Below are 16,446 nucleotides of genomic sequence, written 5' to 3' on the forward strand. Positions count from 1 at the left end.
AGAACAGCTGAATTATGACATAGAGTTCCAAGGATCCAGACTGACTGAAGCCTGGCTTGTGAATACCCTGAAGCCCTTGTATTCAGTGGTGCTTAATACCAGCAGTAGACACCCATTGGGGATTTTGCCGTGGATTGGAATAGAAAATATTGTCATTGGTTCTTGCCTTGATACTCAAGCAGTAGTGCAAGTATGCTAAGCTATTCATAGAAAATATTAATCTTGGCTTAGGAACTGGTTATCATTGAGACTGTTTGCTCCGGGCAATATCTCTGCCTGTCCGGCAGGACTGGTCAGAGATTGAAGTGCAGATGATCCCCTAGCAAGCAGTTTATATGTGAGTTTACTTTCAAGTCACATTCAGATGAAATTATTAAAACTGTTCTGATGTATTGTTTTAATCACTGCTATAAAAGTGGAGTTCTCAGCATCAGCTACAACTGAAGTGGCCTGTATGCCTAAGAAATAAATAAATCTGGTCATCTCCATTATAGACATGGAGTACACGAAGGAAGGACTACTCAGCAGCCCCATAGCTACACAAGTATTTAAAAAGAAAACTGAGGAGATGCAGAAAGTGGGAGTGAACTGACCCTCTAGGAGTGCATGGATCTACTCAGGCATCCTGGTTGCTATGCTTGACGAGTGGGGCAGAATAGTTTTCTCCATGGTCTATTGAGAAGGAAAACAGAGCCAGGCTAGCTGTTTATTCATCCCACTGCTGATATGATGGAGCAGCTAAGACAGCCAGATACTGTATTTCTACATGGACTCCACAAAAAGATAATGGAAAGGGCCCTCGGTAGGAAAAAAAAAAGAAAAGAAAAGAAATCAGCTGCTGTCATGCATCACAAGTTGCCTTCATCTCCAGAATGTTTTCACAACTTTAAAAGACTGGCAAATGGATTTTAATGACTTTCTTGTGTTATATAAATAAGGTGTGGTTATCTTTTCAACCATCCGAGAACAGTATCTGGAACACTTAATGCTGGTGGTCCAGTGCATTAGGGAAACCAAACTCATTATTAAGGCCAAGAAATGACAAACTGCCCTAAATCAAATCAACTATTTGATTGAGGTGGGACAGAAAGTGGGCTGCGCTGGGGAGGGGTGTATTTTATTTCTGGAAGCCTGGGATGGCTACCCAGGAATGCCCCATTTCTATAAGGAAAAAAAACTATGTGCCATTGTTTGGGGGATTATCCAGTTATTCCCGGAGGTTTGTGCCCAAGGAGAGTCAAATTGTAATATCTCTGTCACACCTAATCCACATGAAGAAACCCAAGCGGGTGATGCGGTAGTTTTTCTCTTGTGTTTTGCCATAGACATTGTTGTTTTGTGGTATGGAGAACAACAGTCTGCATGTCTGAAAAAAGAAAGAAAAAAAGGGGTTCAAATCCATATAGTGATGCAACTATATGGACTAACATCATGACAAAACCAGAATTATTTCTACTAAGTTTTATGGACAAGGGATTAGAAAAGAAATATGGGAAATTTTATTGTATATGGTAATAAGGACAAGATTATTGTATGCAAAAATGTTGAAAAAGCAATGAGATGCCTACAGTTAGAAGATTAGATTATAAAATTAACTAGACTTGCAGAAATGCTGGAGCTGACAAGTTTCAGCAGAAAGAAAAATGACAGTTTTTTTTTTTTTTTTGAAAGGCTGGAAAACCTGTAAGTACTTTTTGTTGAAAGAAGGAAAAACAAATTGATGATTTGGGGACTTGGGAATTAAAAAGACCTGAAGAGGTTTGGGAAAAGTTTTAAGATGGTAATTACTCAACAGAAAGAAGGGCAAAAGGAATAATTGGATGCTTTTTAAAAAAAATTCTCTATTGTTTATATCTTTATAGTTCTTTATATATAAGTTCAAGTCTTTAATAAATTGTCCAAACTTACACATACAACTTTAAACATTATAATCCTTCTCTCTGAAATTTATGCATATTAACCAAAAATGTGACAATAACAAGGCAAGCCATATTATGCCCTCTCTATCATTTTACATTTTCATCATAACGAACACAACTAACATTTTCAAAACATTCTCTAGGCATCTGGTAAACATGAAACAATTTTTTGGCTGAATTAGTCTCAATTAAAGATTATCAGAAACATACTTATAATCTTTAAACTCTTCATCATTATTTCATTAATGACTAGATTTCTGTGATTAAAGCACAATAACCACAATTTAAGTAATGTTCATAGCAAGATATTAACTTTTTGTGTGCTTATTAAGGCAATTAATTAATCATGAAATAAGATTATCAAAGTGAATATATCTTATAATTTTGTGGAAGCACACTTAGCAAATTAAGAACAAATTTATAGACATTTTAATATATCCAGTAGACTTTGAATTCTCCTTTTCTCTTTCTCTTAGAGCTCTATTTTTTTTAAAAAAAGCTAAGGCATGTGACAAATGAAATTTAAGAAAGTTATAGTAGAGAAATAGTTCCTATTTTTTTTCTTATCTGCAAACTGAGAATTAGATTTTTTTAAAAAAAATTGTAGGAAGTTAGCACCCACCCCCCTCCTAGAAAAATGAAATATTCTAGGAAATATTAAAAAGGCAGAATATTATACCTCCCTGGATGGCAGGAAGCAGACTCTCTCTTAATAGCTCCCACACTTTCAATAGCCCACAGCAGATGTCAGCACTTAAGAGATAAAGAGATAGCTAAGTCTATTCATAAGCATATGCCCTCACCCAAGATCCAACAAAGGTAAGATTAATAGGATATTGGATAAGTCATAATAGGAATTGCCCAAAACACTCTTCATTACATCATCACCCAGCAAGATTCAACCAGGCCTGGAACTCAAAAGACAGCCTACAAAGTTACCCCTGCATGGCCCCATGGGAGTCTGACGTAGGGTTGCCAGGTGTCCACTATTTGAGCGGACAGTCCACTTTTTTCACATTATGTTCACTATTTTTTTTCACAAAATAATGGACATTTTTTTTATTCAAAAGCTTTATGATGAAATGGTACGTAATCTAAAGCTGTACAGTCTAAGAGAATAAGGATAGGAGAATCGCGTTTTGTCTTTTTTTTCACGTTAGAATGAGACAAAGATCGAATGCTCATTGCAATAATCACATTTTACACAACAGCGCAAAAAATGCATTAAAGCAGTTATCTTTTGTTATTGAAAATGTAGTGCTGAAGGTTTTTGCTGAATTTTCGAATTCTGCGAAGAAACGAGAAGAGTTAAAATCATTTTTTCAGTTTTGTGAGTCAGAATTCCATGAAGTTTTGCGCCATGTTCCAACACGTTGGTTAAGTTTGTTTAAAGCGATGGAAAGACTTCTTTTAAACTGGCTACCTCTAAAATCGTATTTTATTTCTCTTGGATCTGATGAGTGCCATAAGGTTATTTGGAACCTTATTTCGGATCAGGAAAATGAACTCGCAAAGGACGATGAACCAACAATTTCAGAATTGTATTTATATTTCACGCACTTCTTCATGTCAATAATGCAAGACACCCTACTGAAGCTGGAAAGCAAGAAAATTCTTGCATGTGATCTTCACATTATCATGTGTAAGCTGCGTGATTCTTTGCAAAAAAAAATAATATGATGAGCAGTTTTTTGGAATGAAAGTTTTATTTGCCTTATGTAAAAAACATTTGCCTGAGAATGCCGTGCAAAAGTTCAAGAAAGAAGCCATCAACGTGTATCAAAGAGCCATTGCGTACCTAGAAAAGTGGTATAATTTCACCGATTCAGTATATGAGACGCTAAGTTGTTTCAATCTAATTGATCGCAATAATCCTCCAACTTTAGAAGAAATGATGAACATCTGGTTATTATCACCATGGCGAGAAGAACTTCCACCCAACATTCTCTTTGATGAAATTTCTGCCTTAGAAGAAGTTTATGTTCATCTGCAGGGCGATTCATCCCTTGATAAGTGGACGTACTTTTTCAAGAAAGAGCCAGCTCTGAGTTTACTGAAACTGTTCCAGTATTGTGCATCAATTCCGGTATCAAATGCAAACGTTGAACGAATTTTCAGCGTCATGGGAAATTTGTGGACTGACAAACGTAACCGACTGCTTGTATCAGTTCGAAGTGAACTTTGTATATTTTTTAATATTTCTCAACGTTGTACTGAAATTAAAGAATTATTCCTTAAACACAAAGAATTGATCAAAGCTGCGCAGTCAAATAAAAAATACACACGACAGCAAAGTAAAATGTAATTTAATATTTTACATATTATTATATTTGATGTTTTGAATTTTAAGTAAAGTTTTGAAGTGATTATTTTAATACGTGTTAAAATGTTTGTAAGAAAATATATAATGTAATTGTAAATTTTTTTATTTTTTTTTACTACTTAACACACACACACACCCCGCTTGTCCACTATTTTTTGGAAGCAGACCTGGCAACCCTATCTGACAGCCAACCAGAATACAAGCTCAAATTCAAAGCCCAACAGAGGGTATAAATCTCTCTCTCTCTCTCACCCATGTGCTTTTTTGCCCCGGACCTCAAAACCACATGGTCCTGTCCACCATTAAGCCATCTTTTCAAGCCGTCTCCATGTTTCCAGTGTCTTTCTCCCCACTTGGAACTGAACCCAGATGGACATTTCTTCCAACAAAATGTACAATATGCAAGGATAGGATTTTCTGTTCAACTGGTATTATATTTTCTAACTAGAGAGCATCTGTTATATAGTATTTTCTAACCCCAACAATATCAATTAGAAAGGATGCATATTTTCCCATTGCCTCTTGCAAAACAAGAAGTACTTCACACAAAATTCTCCAGTCGGATTTTCAAATTCTCTGGGGCCAATGCATACTGTCATGAGAGAAAAAAGTGCACTGAAGTGAAATGACAGTTTGCATTACATTTGCACCTTCCAAAGCGATCTGGAATAAATAAAGAATGTGAGAATGCAAAGAGACTGTTGACTTTCCAACTGCTTTATCAAAGTCAGAGTGCAACTCAAACTTTTAACTGAGCATCTAAATGAGAATAATAATATAAAGGGATATATAAAATTGTCAAATAAAAGAAATTAAATGATTTGTAATCTTGGATTTGAGATTAATCACAAAAGAATCTTAACCGATCGACACACTTTCTGTGATTGTATTGAATGATGGTTGTTTTTATGTTTTGTTATGGTTAAAAATGAAAAAAAAATTTAAAAAAACCCTTTTAACTGAGCACCATTAATTTTGCATGTATTTTTACTAAAGAGGAGAGGAGAAATGCTTGTACATATTTTTAGCTTTAAGAGAATTGTCTTTGTATACTGAGACACTTCACATTTTAACACCTATTGCTTGCATTAGTAAAGTGCAAACTAAATTTACGCAAGAAGAAATCTGTGAACAACTGTATTAATCATTTAACCCTCTCCCTAAATAGCCCATCCCTCCTTTGCTTCTGTAATTCTGATTCTTGTTGCTTAATTCTCAAAAACCGCTAATATGCAACAGCTTAGATAATGCATTTGATTATTAAAACTGCTGACTGAGAGTATACTGAGAGAGTATATAGTATATAGAGTATACTCTATATACTCTCTATTGCAGAGAGTATCTGCAATACTCTCTGAATCCCTAATGGATAAATGTGCTCTTTAACATACAAAGAAACATTGGAAGTGCATCACAATCCATATGCTGTATTTACAGGAGACAATTGCTCCTGGGTCATCTCTAAAGCAGATAGATGGGATTGCTTTAGCTTTGCAGAATGGGAACGCTGTTTAAAAGGAGCAGCTATTGAAACACTGCTTTATTGTGGAAAGCAGAAAAATCTTTGGAACTTATATATTAAATCTTGTTTTTTCAAACATTTTTAAATTCTTTATTGTTAAACAGGCTAATTTTATTTACTTATTTCTAAGATTTCTGCACTGCTCAGTTGTACACTGGTTCTGAGAGGCAGAGAAGCAGGACAGAATAATACCAGCTGCTGCTCTCCATTTCTCCTGCCCCACTACAGACCATCAGCCTCTCCTCTAAGGAAGGCAACTTCTCTTTTCTTCCCCTTTTCCTTCTCATCTCCTCGTTGCTTCACTGCTTTCTTCTGTTTAAGATAAACCCCCTCTCCTTTTTTCCTTTTTTTTTTTGCAGTTTCTGCTGGAAGGGGACGAGGGATGGAGGTGACAGCTCCTGTAACTTGAGCAGCCCCTTGCTTTGAGGGGAGGAGGAAAAGGCCACAACAGCAAAGGTATGCTGGATAAATGCCCAGGTCTCCAGATTCAGGGTCCTCGTAAGCAAGCAGAGGTGCATATCTTGGGGAGAGGAAGAGACAGGAAGATTTCCTGCAAAAGGCAGCTGCCAGGTTAGGGTTTAATTAAGCCCCAAAGGCCGGGCAATGGGATAGATGGTGGAAGAACTGATTTGGAAGAAGGCAGAGAGAGTGTGCCCTATCTCGGAAACATATAAAAGAACCTGATTCTGAGGTGGGCAGAAGTCCGGAGGGAGAACTGAGATCGGAGAGAAACAAAAGCCCAATAAAAGAGAATATTTGTAGCTCAGGGTTGAAATGTGGGGTCCTTGGTGCTCTCTGAGCTTAGGTAATGAAACGCCTGCAAGAAAACAAGCAAGCTCAGAGATCCTCAAGGACCCCTCAGAAAGGAAAGCATTTGCAACTAGCACCCTCCCCCACTGCCTGGCATAAAAGCTGCAGGGGCAACAATGAAGGAGGGCCAGTGGGAAGCTTTGGGTGAGGAATAGCAGGGTGAGGCTAGGCAGCTGAGTCCTTCTGATGAGAAGAGCTGAAAGTTCATATGTGAGGAGATGCTGGGCAACCGTTTGGAGAGGAAGATCTTGGGACCCAAGACAGAAGCCGACAGAAGCGCTGCAGCTAAGGAGCAGCTACAGGAAGCTATAGCAGAAGCCAGGAGAGCCAATTTGGAGAATGGGCCAGAGAGTCGAGTGCTCTCCAGGCTGCCTGTCGAATAACCATACTGTAAAGTTCTTGCTGTACCTCTTGTGTACCTGCATGTTCTGACTAAGGAGATAAATAAACTCTGTAAAGAGATCCACAATTAGGGATGAGATATTCCTTTTCTTACTAGACGCCCCAGGAGAAAGATAAATCACCTGGAAGAGAGGCAGGCTTCTTGAGTATAATTCCATTAGTCCCAAAGGTCTGTTAAATTTAAACAGGTTAATGTGCATGTATAAAATGTCAACATGCATGTGTACTTTTATACAACAATCTCCAATTTGCAGATGATAGAACATCTGGAATGGCTAACCCTGGCTAATCCTGACAGTCAAAGATGAAAGTGAAAATGTTGGACTGCACCTTAATATCAAGAAAACAAAGATAAAGACAACTGCAGAGAGAACACAGGTCAGAGTGCAGCTGGACAATGAGAAATAGTAACGGACTTCATCTTCCTAGGCTCTAAAACTGATCAACGTGGTGATTGCATCCATGAGATCAGAAGGTGTAAGGCAGTTGGAAGAATTGCAATGTCTGCATGAATAACATCTGGAAGAGTAAAGATAAAGAACAAGTGCATTATTTTGCTGCTTCCACATACTTCAATTTCCTATATCCTCCCCAACCTGATCCCTTGGGGAGGGGGGGATGACATACACTATAAGCTTCTGAGGAAGACAGGAAATTATGGGGGGCTCTAAATGGGCAAAAGAAGAAGGGGTGGCAGAGAATGAGGTGGCTGGATGGAGTCACTGAAACAGTAGACGTGAGCCTAAATGGACTCCGGGGGATGGTAGAGGACAGGAAGGCTTGGAGGAACGTTGTCCTTGGGGTCACGATGGGTTGGACGTGACTTTGCAACTAACAACAACTAAATGGGAAGAGGTAGTTTTTCAACTATCCGAGCCTCAGTTGGTTTGGAACTTTATAATTAAAATGTGTGGTCTTTAAGAGACGCCACAAGCCACAGCCTGTAGCTCTTCAAGAGCAATTTGATCATTTTACTCAACCGAGCAGAGAAGTATGTAGTTGGCAAATTTGGGAAGTGGTAAAGGCCCTTTTGCAGAGATTGGGGAATCTCCGTAGTCACTAAGATCCTCTTCAAAAGAATGGTCCTTGTTCCCCCGACTACCTTGCCTGTAGTCAGACTTTTTAACCCAGAAGTACTTGAACTAGAGTAGGATCTTTAGGGCCTATCCTGGGTGATAATGCAGCAATTTGCAATTACTTATTCGTAAATGGAGGATTCAGTTGACTCCTGCTGCTGAGACAACTGTGTAAAACAGCATTCTCTCTCTCTTCATGGGGATCATGTTAATGACATTATTCAAGACTGAGGAAAGGAGTAATTGGGTCAAGCACTTTCAGAATCCCTGCTTTAACCCATCTATTCACCCAGAAATAGTTGCCCAACTAATCAGTGTCCCCATTCTTCCTAGTTTACTCTCTAAGACAAAGGTGTCAAACTCAAGGCCTGTGGGGTGCTTAGATCTGGCCTACGGGGCCACCCTGGAAACAGCAAAGGTCCAGCCCGGAGTGCCTCTGCTAGCAAAAATGGAGCTTGGGAGGGCCGCACTAGGATCCCTCCAGCCATGCCCAGGCCACCAGAGGTGCCCCCGACATGAGTGATGTTGAGCTGGCCACGCCCACCCTGACCACACACACCCTGCCCCCCCCAGATCAAACACAACCCTGATGTGGCCCTCAATGAAATCGAGTTTGACACCCCTGCTCTAAGAAATAAGATATGGAAGTAATCCACCACTAGCTACGCTGTGTGGTAATCAGCATGAAGTGCGTTAAAAAAGTTTTTTCTTTCCCACTCAGTAGAGGATTTTAAAGTATTTTTTCTTCTTCAAAATCAGTAAGAAAAACTGTGTAAAAATGGTCATTGAGCACAAATGGGTTGGATCAAACCCTGAAAGTTTAGAAAGACACTGTAGGGAAATGCCATTCAATACGGTACAGTGTTTGCATCTAAAAGATGCTCCAGACAAGTTCTTATAGGCTGCAGATGAAATGAATTCTATTTGATATAAAAATAGCAGGATTGCCGGTCTCGGTGTCTGGTAAGAATTTTTTGATACCTGAATAGTTTTATATTTGAAATAGCTTTTTAATATAGCTTAGTTGATTTTGGAGTTTTGCCCCTATAGAAATGCTTCCATTCCTACACAGCAGTTAAACTATTCTTGCAAAACTAACAAAAGTTCTCTGGGAATCTATGCTCTATTTTTCTTCTGGTCCTTGTGACTGAGAAGTGGACTTTCCATGAGACCAGTTGATAACTGGACTGCTAATGCAGAGTTCCAGTCCATATTTTAACATTCCAATATCTCAATAGGAAAAGGAAAGATTGAATTTTGACTGGGATTAAAGTTTAAATTGGGTCTATGAAAAGAGAAGATAAGGGAAAAAGACTAAGAAATATAATACAAAGCGTCTAAGGGCAAAAAATATTAAAAAATCATCCACGTAGGAAGAGGAGGAAGGAGACCAAACTGAGAGTAGACTTTTAACAGCTTTGAAAATACAGTAGGTTGGGAAGGAAGACAAGTGGGGGCTAAAATGTGAGGTAACAATTTTACTTCCTGATTCCAGCTGAATTGTCAGCTCACTAAAAATGGTAACAAGCACAATTGTGGCATTTTAAGGCTCTGCTCCTAGTATCTGTCAGTGAAAAGGTTAAATGGAGACATACCAATATAGGAAGTACACATTTTTAGAATCCCTAACATAAGAGGAGGAAAGGTATTTGAAACTGGAAAATGGTTACAGTGTTTCAAAAATGGTATGATTTAATAGCAGTTTTTGGTTTGAGCAAATGTATGAAAACAATAGTAGTGTACTATGGCATTTATTGGATTAATAATCTTCAGATTAAATGGAAAGGGACGCAAGGACAACTTTTCTGGGTGCTGTTAGGGAATATGATAAGACTAAAAACATTCATAATGTATTTATAATGTTTGAGCAGTTTACAATTTATAACCCATTCCTTTTGTTAAAATTATCTCAGCTTCCCGACTGATGGGATCTTCAGATTTGTGTGGTGCTGCATAACAATATTGCCTGGAAAGTGGTATATAGGTAGGCATTTCTGCAGACAAGTGATCATTTTACTAGACTACCTTCCCCAGGTATAACTGTTAGGTTTTAATTGTAGGGAAGAACAAAATTAATTGTACATTTTTTATCTGAATTCGAGAAGATAAAATATTGTAATGTTGGTCTCATTTTAAATTATACCTTGAGAGACTAATTTGTCTCTCTAAATATCTCACTAGAGGTAATTCTCGATTTAACCATTTAGTGACCGTTCAAAGTTACAATGGCCATGAAAAAAGTGACTTATGACCAGTCCTGACACTTACAACCATCGCAACATCCCCATGGTCATATGATCAGAAGTTGGGTGCTTGGAAGCCATTATGTATTTACATATGGTTGCAGCGTCCCAGGATCACATGAACACCACTTGCAACCTTCCCAGTCAGTTTCTGCCAAGCAAAGTCAATGGGGAAGCTGGATTTGCTTAATGACCATGTGATTCACTTAACAACTGCAGTAGTTCAGAACAGAAGAGTACCTTAATGCAAAACCACAAAAAATATCTGGAATTAATCAGCAGTGGTTTTGCTGAAGTTGGCCAAGGGTCAAGTCTATTTCATGAACATAAATAGTACATTCACGTCTCCATGAGGTCAGATTTATTCTTGGATTCTGCCCAATGGTGGGTTTCAAATATTTTTACTACTGGTTCTGTGGGCGTGGCTTGGTGGGAGTGGCAGGGGAATGATACTGTAAAATCTCCATTCCCACCCCACTCCAGGGGAAGGATACTGCAAAATCCCCCTTTCCTCCCGATCAGCTGGGACTTGGGAGGCAGAGAATAGATGAGGCCTATGCCAATCAGAATTTTTACTACCGGTTCTCTGAACTACTCAAAATTTCCACTACCGGTTCTCCAGAACTGGTCAGAACATGCTGAAATCCACCTCTGATTCTGCCTGTAACATAATTGCTAAGGCTGATGCATATCACAGATTGCTCTACTTCAGGAATTTCCAACTATTTTGTTCAGTGGGCACACTTGGATTTTGAGAACATATTGAGACTGAAGGTGCTGGAGAGCGATATCACAAAGCAAAATGTCAGGTGGGGTATAGCAGTTGGAGGGTGCCAAGGGACACATTGGTCCCGGTGACATCACACTGAGGACTCCAGCATTAAGCACTATTGGAATTTGTTTGATTTAGCTTACACTATTATGTGGACTCAGCAACTATAGACTGTAAACCTGGTTTGATTTAATATTAATGAGCCTTGGTGGTGCAGCACACTAAAGTGCTGTTAAATAGCACCAGCTACCTGCAATTACTGCAAGTTCAAATCTCACCAGGCTCAAGGTTGACTCAGCCTTCCATCCTTTCGAGGTAGGTAAAATGAGGACCTGGATTGTGGGGGCAATAAGCTGACTTTGTATAAAAAAGAACACCGTTAGGGGTGGCCGAAAGCCCTACTAAGCAGGTATATACAAAAGTATGAAGGCTATTGCTTAATGCATTGTAAGCCGCCCTGAGTCTCTGGAGAAGAGCGGCATATAAATCATACCAATAAATAAATAAATAAATTATGGTAAAGCCCAACCATTCTAGTTTATTCAACAGAACCTAGATAAAGCAAACCTTGGCTTCATGCAATGTGTGAACTACTGTCAGATGGAATGACATAATAACAGACTAACGGAAGGGATCTTAGAGGCCTTCTAATCCTCCATTATAATGACCTGTTATTCTATTTACTAATTTGCAATAATCTTAGGAAATTTTACACTTGCAATTAGATGCAGCAACAGGTAGAAGATGTGGGCACAATACCAGAATGCCTTCTGCCATTCCTTTAGCTCCTCTCCTGCCCCTGCAGGATGCTTCCTACTACCTCTACTTACCTTTGTTCATTTTCTGGGCAGGTAAACCCATGTCCAGGACTAGGCTAAAGCACCCCAGCATTATTATTTTCTGTGGAGACCATTTGGACTCAGAGGCATTCTTGAAAATGCCTACCATCAACATTTGACAAAGCAAGGAATGGAAATGATGGTGGTGGTGTGTATTCTCAGTCCCCAGTATTTGATATATTGGGAACTATATATATCTAGTGAGATGGGATTCTTAATTGAGCATGCTTAAAATGTAAGATGTATTTGCACTTGAAAAGCACTCCAGTGATTTAGAGAAATTCATCATAACACCCTGGTGTTCTGGCTTTCAATCAGATTTGACACAATTAGACACCCATAACGTGTGCTTTTTGTGGAAAGCTAGAAGTTAAATGGACAAAATTAGTAAAGTTATGTTTGTGCCTTAAGGGCAGCATTTTGGAAGTGCTAAGAAAATTGCAGAATGTTAATTAGAGATATTTTTTTCTTATCAGCACTCTTCATAGTTAAGTTAGGCTTTTGCTTTATAGGGTGCTTATTTCATTGGATATATTGATGCCTGAGGATCTTCACAGCCAGATGAAATTGTGGTAACCTTTTAGGGAAGAGATAACATCTTTTCTGCTTTCGTCCCCAGAGGGACAGTCTTAATCAACTTCAAATGATAATGGAGAATTGCAAAGAGGAATTATGTGGAAGTTGCTATTTCCAAAAATAGATAACTGACAGATTTATTTAAGATTATGATTTTGGGTAAGTTTCCAGTGCTTGACTAAATAACATCAGAATAAGGCTGAAGATTGATTTCAGTTTCCTAAAAGCAGATAAAGGAAAGACGTAATTGGTCTGTTCCAAGTAAGCAATACTGAGACTCCATTCATCCACAGTTAGTAGCATAGGATCCAATTTCCCACTGATTATTTAGATTTGTGGAAAACATTGTCACAAACACAATTCTAGGTTGCCAGGGTTTTATTTGCATTACGCTACTTACTGTAATATCTATATAGAACTAGGATGGTTGTATTCACACATAAGATTACACTATGAAGTCAACTGAGTGGGTAAAAAATAAATCTAGGAATCTTTTTTTTAATGTTCTATACATTAAAATTCCATACAGCCAGACAGATTAATTTTTGATGCTCTGAAGAAGAAATGTGGGACAATGATAGAACCTATTAAAGTCTAGATAGAATGAACCAAAGAAGCTCCAGTGGGCTGTGAATGGAGGATCAGACATGATAAGAAGGTGAAAACCAAAATCAAATGAAGCCTGAATTCTCTAAATTTAAATCTAGGCAAGACTACTTGGAGCAATAGTTTGTATAAAAAATTATTTAAATAAACCTGAAGGTCTCTAACCTTTGCTTGGAGGAATTATGATCTTGTAGATCATAGGATGTAATCAACAGTCAATGAAAATCCAAAGAAATTGTGTCTTGTGAAATTTGGGTGTGACATCAGAACAACAGTGGCTAGATGACTTCTGAAGAAGAATGGAGGCGTGAAGACAGATCCATGTAAGTGGAATTGACAATTGCAACTAAAAACAGACAGGTGAACGAGCAGATCACCTTCTTTGACCCACTCTGGGCGAACAGAGTGTATGTTCACACAAGCTGTGCTCCATAGAGTGGCTTTTCATGAAATCTCAAGGTAGCAAACCAGGAACCAAGGGAATATAAATTCGTATTTCCTCTGCTAATCAGCTATTAGAAATTGATTATTAACTACTTTAAAAACTACTTTAAAAATAACAAGGCTGGAAACACAGATGAATGCCTTCATTCCTTAATATTTCTTAACAGTTACGGTACTTTAAAAGCTTTAAGAATATAAAATAAACAGCAAAAAACAAGATGTTTAGAAAGTTTTAAACAGATTAAGGGATTGAAAAGTTGGAATATTTGATTTTGAATATTAATACTTTGAAATAAATTCTAAAGAATAATTGTATTTTTGTGAGAAAGGAAAGTTATTTTCAATATTGGAGATACTAGAAGAGAAATAACAAGATAAGCAAGTTGGTGTTCAAAGACATTTTTGAGGAATTGCACTGGGACCTTGAATCATTGATGTCAGCTATGTTGTCTGTTCTTAGCAACATTCTATTTCCCAGATGAGGCTGTTATAGAAAAAGATTTGCAACAAAATCTATCTGAGAATGTGAACAAGAATTTGTCATTAGACATAAAAAAAAATCAGACGAGGCTTTAAAAAAAACAAAATAAGAATGCCAATCCCAGAGAGTAATTGGTATAATATTTTTTGGGTGGACTTAGAAAAGAGGCTTTTAAAATTTTTGAAGAAATTTGAGACAAGAATCAACAATCATCTGAATGGATTAAAGAGCAAGATTGTTTTATGCAAAAAGTAAGAACACAAATTTACTTTATTCAATCAGGGTTAAAACTGGGACATATTGTTTTGGGTGGTTCTTTTTGGACTTGCTGACATCTGAACTGGATTTGCTTATGGTTAATATGGTGTTTGGAGAGTCAGTTTTGTATAGTGGTTAAAGCATTAGGCTAGAAACAGGAAGGTCATGAGTTCTAAACCTGCCTGAGGCACAAAGCCAGCTGGATAATTGTGAAATTCTGAAAAACTGCCCCTAAAACTGCAGTAACTTGTTCAAGCAGACTCCGAGAGTTAGGCACAATTGAATGGAAGGGGGGAAATGTTTAAGCCTTTAAACATGTTCAAGTTTAGCAGCATCTAAATTGACTTGTCTTTTCATTTAAATTAAGAGAACTTTATGAGCTTGCTCACTTTAAAGGATATATTGTCCCCTTTGTCATGTATAATTTCAGCCTTTGGTTTATACTAGGATACTGGGACTACTTTATACCTTTTAAATGTGGATTTACTCAGTTAAGAGTCAAGATATAGAATGATGAGTCTTATGTTTGTTAGGTAATATTATTTTAGAGCTCTGTTTGAATGTTTTTGCTTAGCAGCTGAATTGGAAAAGATATTACTTCCTGAATTTCCTTATAGTTGAATTATAGGATGAAGTTTTTTTTTAATCTGTTAATTAAGAGGTGAAAAGAGAGTGAAATTGTTTACACTTGTTATGATGTGAATAGGAAGTTGCTTTCTTAAGAGTTTATTCTCTCTTTTGCATCTTTTATTTGCTTTCTTTCCGCCCCCCCCTTTTTTAGTTTATATCACCTTTTACTATTGTACCATTGAGAACAGGTTTGGTAGGTAGTGGGAGAAAACCAAACAATGTTCTCCACAAGCAGATACCCTGTGATAAATAGACAGAGTAACTGATTTAATATGTTTCCTTGCAAAAAGTAGTCCCTAAAGGGAAACTAAGAAATTCTATTTGCCTAAATTGGGATTGGGGATATACTAACCACAAATTTGCTTTTTAAACTGTGGTCAATGCGCCAGTCCAGACTGAAGGACTGAGTCAAAAGCTGGTCTGCCCGGCAACAAGGGTGGGACTTAACATTATTGACAGACTCAGTCCTTCAGGCTGATTGGGCGAGTACTATCCATACTGGCTGCTGTCTCCACTCTCAATGGAGAATATGGCAAATGGCAGCACAAAATGAATGTAATTGCTCATTTTCATGGCCCCTTCAGAGATTGGTCTTAACTAAGTGAAAACAAGGGCAATGACAAAGACATTGTGAACATGGCTTTTACTAGCAATTCTGAAATTTTTTTGTCATAACTTTTAATTATTCCAAATTGGATTTTAAGTTTGATCAGAGAGACATAGCCAAACTATTCAAGGCTAAGAGAATTAGTTTGCTTAGTACAGGGGTGTCAAACTCACGGCATCATGGCATCATCAAGTAATGTATCGGGACTTTTTCCCCCTTCGCTAAACCAAGCATCTCGCTAAACCAGAGTGTGACGCATCTGGCCCATGGGCCGGGAATTTGACAGCTCTGGCTTAGTACTTCACTATTTGTTGATCAGGCTAAACTAATTTAGAGAAGTATCAGTTAATCTACTTGCAGTGTCACCCTTCTATTATTTTGTTAGTATACTTTAATATTGAGGACTCGTTTATTATAATTAACAAAGTTTTCTCTTAAAATGTTACATATTCCATTGAAGAAAGAAAAAGACCTAAACACTGTTTTGGGCGCAGGCTGCCCACTCCTGTGCCACTGATTGCATCTTGGTTCTGGAGAGGAAATGCTGTCATTCCATCTTCCCAGTTGTCTAATTCCTATTTTGTTTCACAAGAAGTACGAATATCAGCTTTTATCTCATCAATTTTATACTAATCAGATTTCCAGATTTCCCTAATATTTCCATTCACCTCCTCAAAGATGGTTTTGAATTCAAGACCATGGTATCATTAAATAATGTTACCTTATTCCATCTAGTAAAAATTTTGATTGTACTATATTGTACTGACATCTTAAAAATTAAAAATTGAAAATCAGTGGTGACAAAATTTTTCTCACCTCTCACATGTAAATAGAATTATTTGTTTTGTAATCACACAAATGTCCTTTTCTCTGTACACAAATACAGTTGAGTGACATAAAAGATGTTTGAATGCTTTTAAACAAAAATACATTTCACA

At 37.7% G+C, this 16,446-nt stretch overlaps 1 long non-coding RNA gene across 1 annotated transcript; it reads left to right on the forward strand.

The window, feature by feature from the left end:
* Nucleotides 1-6,129: 6,129 nt before the first annotated feature.
* LOC117671098 (uncharacterized) lies at nucleotides 6,130-7,528 on the forward strand. The gene is made up of 2 exons (XR_004592763.2): nucleotides 6,130-6,220; nucleotides 7,231-7,528. It is a non-coding gene; the product is annotated as an uncharacterized LOC117671098 (long non-coding RNA).
* Nucleotides 7,529-16,446: the final 8,918 nt, after the last annotated feature.

Source organism: Pantherophis guttatus, chromosome 1 (genome assembly GCF_059756535.1).
Source record: "Pantherophis guttatus breed Tessera chromosome 1, ASM5975653v1, whole genome shotgun sequence".
Lineage (NCBI taxonomy): Eukaryota > Metazoa > Chordata > Lepidosauria > Squamata > Colubridae > Pantherophis > Pantherophis guttatus.